This window comes from Podarcis pityusensis, assembly GCF_964106645.2.
Source record: "Podarcis pityusensis genome assembly, chromosome: 3".
Classification (NCBI taxonomy): domain Eukaryota; kingdom Metazoa; phylum Chordata; class Lepidosauria; order Squamata; family Lacertidae; genus Podarcis; species Podarcis pityusensis.
In genome coordinates, this window is record NC_138026.1 from 4,709,757 (window position 1) to 4,715,290 (window position 5,534).

Here is a 5,534-nt window from a genome sequence, read left to right on the forward strand (position 1 = left end):
TAACAAATTAAACAAAAACAAACAAAACAGCATGAATTTAATCTTGTAGACCAGGGGTCAGCAAACTTTTTCAGCAGGGGACCGGTCCACTGTCCCTCAGACCTTGTGGGAGGCCGGACTATATTTTGAAATGAACAAATTCCTATGCCCCACAAATAATCCAGAGATGCAATTTTAAATAAAAGGGCACATTCTACTCATGTAAAAACACGCTGATTCCCAGACTGTCCAAGGCCGGATTTAGAAGGTTATAGGCAAGGCTGAATATCACTAGAGTAATATAATGTACAGTAACCTATGGTGTTTAGATTGGTGAGCACAGGTAAATAAATATCAGTTTAAACTGATAATAATTTAGATGTACTTATTTCAATATCCATTCATTTTGTTACTGGTTACCTTAAACAACCCAGAAGAAGTGACTCATACACACCAGACGGTAGTGACGCTGTAGGTACTGTCCTGCCCTATGCTCCATTGTTTGTATAATTAATAAAAACTTACCAAACCCTATCTAAGCTGTCTTGTTTCTTTTGCCCTCTTGCCACTTTTAATTTTTGTGTCAATTTTTCTAACAATACTTCATGCCAGACACTGCTTTACCATTGGTCTATATTTAATAAACAGATCCTGAAGCTGAGGCTCCAATACTTTGGCCACCTCATGAGAAGAGAAGACTCCCTGGAAAAGACCCTGATGCTGGGAAAGATGGAGGGCACAAGGAGAAGGGGACGACAGAGGACGAGATGGTTGGACAGTGTTCTCAAAGCTACAAACATGAGTTTGACCAAACTGCGGGAGGCAGTGGAAGACAGGAGTACCTGGCGTGCTCTGGTCCATGGTGTCACGAAGAGTCAGACATGACTAAACAACAACATATTTAATAACAGTAAAAATTTTGGTTAAAAATATGGCAGCTAAGGTAAAGGTAAAGGGACCCCTGACCGTTAGGTCCAGTCGCAGACGACTCTGGGGTTGCGGTGCTTATCTCGCTTAATTGGCCAAGGGAGCCAGCATTTGTCCACAGACAGTTTTTCCGGGCCATGTGGCCAGCATGACTAAGCTGCTTCTGTTGAAACCAGAGCAGCGCACGGAAGCGCCATTTACCTTCTCGCCAGAGCAGTACCTATTTATCTGCTTGGACTTTGATGTGCTTTTGAACTGCTAGGTTGGCAGGAGTTGGGACCGAGCAACGGGAGCTCACCCTGTCGTGGGGATTCGAACCGCCGACCTTCTGATCAGCTAGCCCTAGGCTCTGTGGTTTAGACCACAGCACCACCCGCGTCCCAATGGCAGCTAAAGGGCAGCATATTTTCAGAGGAGTTTGTTCCAGAGTTTGGTTCAGGCTCTTTCTGGGGAGTGCATCTTATGCAAAACCACGAAACCCTGTGGCAATTATACAACCTCACTGAACCTGTCACAAAGATCCGGCTAATTAGCATCTGTTCATTGGAATGCCTTCATCCTGTAATATTCTATTCATGAGCATTCATAATAAAGGTACCGGTAGATGTTTTGTAGGCAAACAAAACTGAAATGCAAGCTTCACCTACCGGCGATACTTCTCTGTGACGTAGCAAATAAACATCAACAACAGAAAATTGCAACATAACTTTTGATAAATTGCCATTGCCATGGGGATAACTACATGGTTTCTATACCTCCCAGTTTCACTGAGCCACTATAAATGGAGGTGCAACCTTCCTCCTCACTGTGTGTCTCTGTCTTCTCTTTTCTGAAGACTTCAGGATCTCTCGCAGCACTCAGCATGAAAGCCCTTTTTCTTCTCTTCGCTCTCCTCCCGCTGGTGTTCCCTGATGATCCAGGTAAGATGCATCTCAGTTCCAGGGCGACTGCAAAGCAGGGGCAGCCAAGGCAATGTCACCCAGTTGTTGCTGGACTGCAACTCCTATCAGCTGCAGCCAACATGTCTTTTGGTCAGGGATGATGGAAGCCATCTGGAGGGACCCCACACTGGCTCTCCTTGCTGTAAAGGGTGGTAGGGAAAGAAAGAGTCTTCAAATGACGAATGAGTAAAAAGTTTTGAGACGTGAGATTATCAGTTACCTGGGAGAAAAACGGAATTAACATGCTCAGCGTGCTAAAAGTACGACAGAGGAAGGTGCCTTATACCAAGTCGTTTCATTGGTCCTTCTGTACTCAGATCTGTACCCTTCAGCTTACTTGCTTCAGAGATAATAATAATAATAATAATAATAATAATAATAATAATTTATTTATATCCCACCCTCCCCAGCCGAAGCCGGGCTCAGAGCGGCTAACAACAATAAAATAATACAGCATTCTAAAATCAATTCATTATAAAATCAGTTCAAATCAAATTGATGGCATCCATTGGGCTAGAGTTCTGTGAGGATTGTCAAAGGAGGGGGTCAGGCTGTGCCTTGGCCAAAGGCTTGGCAGAACAGCTCTGTCTTGCAGGCCCTGCGGAAAGATATCAAGTCCCGCAGGGCCCTAGTCTCTTGTGACAGAGCGTTCCACCAGATCGGAGCCACAGCCGGAAAAGCCCTGGCTCTGGTTGAGGCCAGCCTAAACTCGCCGGGGCCCAGGACCTCCAAGATGTTTTTGTTTGAAGGCCGTAAGGATGCAGAGGAAAGATTTCCAGGCATGCACACCAGAGTCTTCAGTATCTGATTCTAGGTTAGCAAATGAACATTCTCATTACTGTTTAAAACAATGTTTGGTATCTGAATGAGAACCCAATCCTTCTGAAAAGGATGGTTGTGGGCAGGTTTCCTGCATTGCAGGGGGTTAGACTAGATGACCCTGGTGGTCGCTTCCAACTCTACAATTCTATGAAAAACAAGACCAAGACTTGTGATGCAAAGACTCCCAGGCTGTGAAGTTAACATGGGAACATGCCTTTCAAATTCTGCAAAGGATACCATGAAGTGCTCTTTAAGAAATACTATCTCTGTGCCTCTTATATAATACTTAAATAGGTGCTTCCTCAAATACAAGAAACAAAGAAACTTACCATATTTTCTCCACTGCCTTTTTTTCTCCTTTCAGAGACAAATGAATCTGACACGGTTGCTTGTCGGAAAAACTTCAACATATGTTCCACTTTGCTTTGCCCCGTCTTCTATACAGCCAATGGAACCTGTTATGACGGAAAGCAAAAATGTTGTGTACCTTGGAAGATCAAGGAAATGTTGTTGCCCCTCCGAAAAACATGAAAACGAGCAATGCCATTTCTTTGCCTAATGCAGATAAAATGCACATTGTTTTCCTTTGATTAAAGACTCAGGTTTAAACAAAAACATTTTGCTTGGATTGTGATCATTAGTCCATAAATAGCACAAGGAATTATCTGAAGGTCATGACAGCATTTGACTGCTTGAAGGTTTACCCCAGCCACTGGATGGCTAGAGAGCCATAAGTGAATTCCCATGAGCTCTTTGGAGAAGAACAGCTTAAACATATAACAAAACCCACAAAGGTAACAATTGCATGTATGGGCACAGAGACAACCAGCTATTCTGTCCCAGGCAGTGGTCTCAGCTGGAAAACCAGGCTGTAGCCAAGTAACCTCCAGCCTCTGCTGAATTTAGGGCACCAGATCATGATGTCCTGCTAGCTCCAGTTCCAAATCCAAGAAGCAGAGCCCAGTCAGTCACAGGTCAGGTTCCAGCAAGATAAGGCTCAGGCATGTCCAGGACATCAGATATAATAGTTGTGGAATGTATGTTGGGAGTAAAGCAACAATACCTGAACCGGAAAGGCAACATGTTACTCCTCCTTACTCATTCCTTCTCTTTTAGTAACTGCTTGTTGGCAATTCCATCCAGGGTTTTACTTGCTTCCTGCTTCTTCTACTAGTTCAAGGCGGTTACAGGATGAGCTGGTGTTAACTTCTTGGCTCCATCTTGGTCACCTGTAATATGGATGCTTAGAATGGCTTTGTCTGACATGAGTAACAATCCTTAAGTTTTCTTCACCCTTTCCACCAGCAGTCTTAGTGGGCGCTTTCTGCATGCTGCTGCCATGTATTTACCCAACTCCAACAAGATACACTGGGAGATCAGGCCAGCGCAGGCTGCTTGGCTGGTTCCTCCTGATCAAGGCTGAAAATGATGCAGAGGAAGCTACTGGTGCTCACAAACACCACATTCCACAATAAACTGTGTGTGGTGGGAATAGTGATGGTGGCTGGGAAGGCAGATAGCAAGCAGACCCAGGTGACTGGGGTTCTCTGAGACAACACACATAAGGCATCCAAGAACCCATCTGATTATGTTGCAGGTAGGATTGGGGGAGAAAGTTGGGTGAGTTTGCACGTTAATGCGAGTGTACCTACCGTAATTCACATTTCCCAAAACATCGTGTGTACTGAAATGCAGCCATCCTTTGGAGTCCACACTTCTCTGAGTTTTGTGATGCCGTTCTCTAACCCCAAAATGTGTACATCAGGGGACAGTGTGCATAAGTATGCATACAACAGTGAAAACACCACACAAAGGTGCATTGTATTAGGGAAAAACTGTTTGGAAAACAGTGTGTTAATATAAGGCAATTGTGTACACATATTAGAGGAAATTTATGCTAAAATGCTAAAGGAATTTTTGTGAGGACTTTTTTCAATAGAAAAAAACCTATTGCACTGATACAGAATTGTTTGCTGGATTTAAGATTGGAAAAATGAGAAACAGAGTATTTTAATTTATTATTTATTTGGTTGATAAAAATTCTATACCAGTTGATTGGGGAAAACCTCAAAGCAGTTTACAAAAAAGATAAGACAATAAAACCAAGACAAATTTACAACCCTACTTTAAAACATACAAAAGTTAAAATACTAAAACACATTAAAATCACCTCAATTTTCTAAGAATCTAAACAAGACTGTTCTTAGCACCTGGTTGGGTGGGCACTCGTAGGGTAAGGCAATTTCATTGGGCTTTGAGGCTTTGTATAGTAACAGCAGCACCTTGAGCTTGGCAAACTGGCAACCAGTGCAGATCTCTGAGCACAGGTATCATATGCTGTCAAACCAGTCGCAGTTGGTGCAAGGCACTTCTAGCCTACCTGAGCCTCCAGTGACAGCTGGATCCAGAAGGACCCCTAAACTACGGACCTTCTCCTTCAGGGGGAGTGCAACCCCATCCAGGGAAGGCAACTGACCAATTTCTTGGACACAGGAGCTACTGACTCACAGTGTCTCTGTCTTGCTAGAATTCTTGCTTTGCTTATATTTCTTCAAGCCTTTCCCCACTGTGCCCAGGCAGTGGCCCAGGGACTGTGCAGCCTCTCCAAATTCAGATGTTATGGAGCTGAGTGTCATCAGAATACTGGTGGCAGATCGCCCCAAAACTCCCACTGGTTTATTATTAAATAGCAGGGAGACGAAAGGCCCTCTCCCAATGCTGCTCTCTGGACTTGGTCCTGAAGGTAAGATGGGAACCACTGTAATCCTGTGCCCCCAGTTCCCATCTAGAAGCAATAGTAAGGTCACGCTTCCCCTGTCCCACTCTCTGCAGAAGGTCACCCATCAGGACAACCAGTGAAATTGA

At 44.1% G+C, this 5,534-nt stretch overlaps 1 long non-coding RNA gene across 1 annotated transcript; it reads left to right on the forward strand.

Annotated features, from left to right (window-relative positions):
* Positions 1-1,664: 1,664 nt before the first annotated feature.
* Positions 1,665-3,284, forward strand: LOC308473935. The gene is made up of 2 exons (XR_013984421.1): positions 1,665-1,826; positions 3,034-3,284. It is a non-coding gene; the product is annotated as an uncharacterized lncRNA (long non-coding RNA).
* Positions 3,285-5,534: the final 2,250 nt, after the last annotated feature.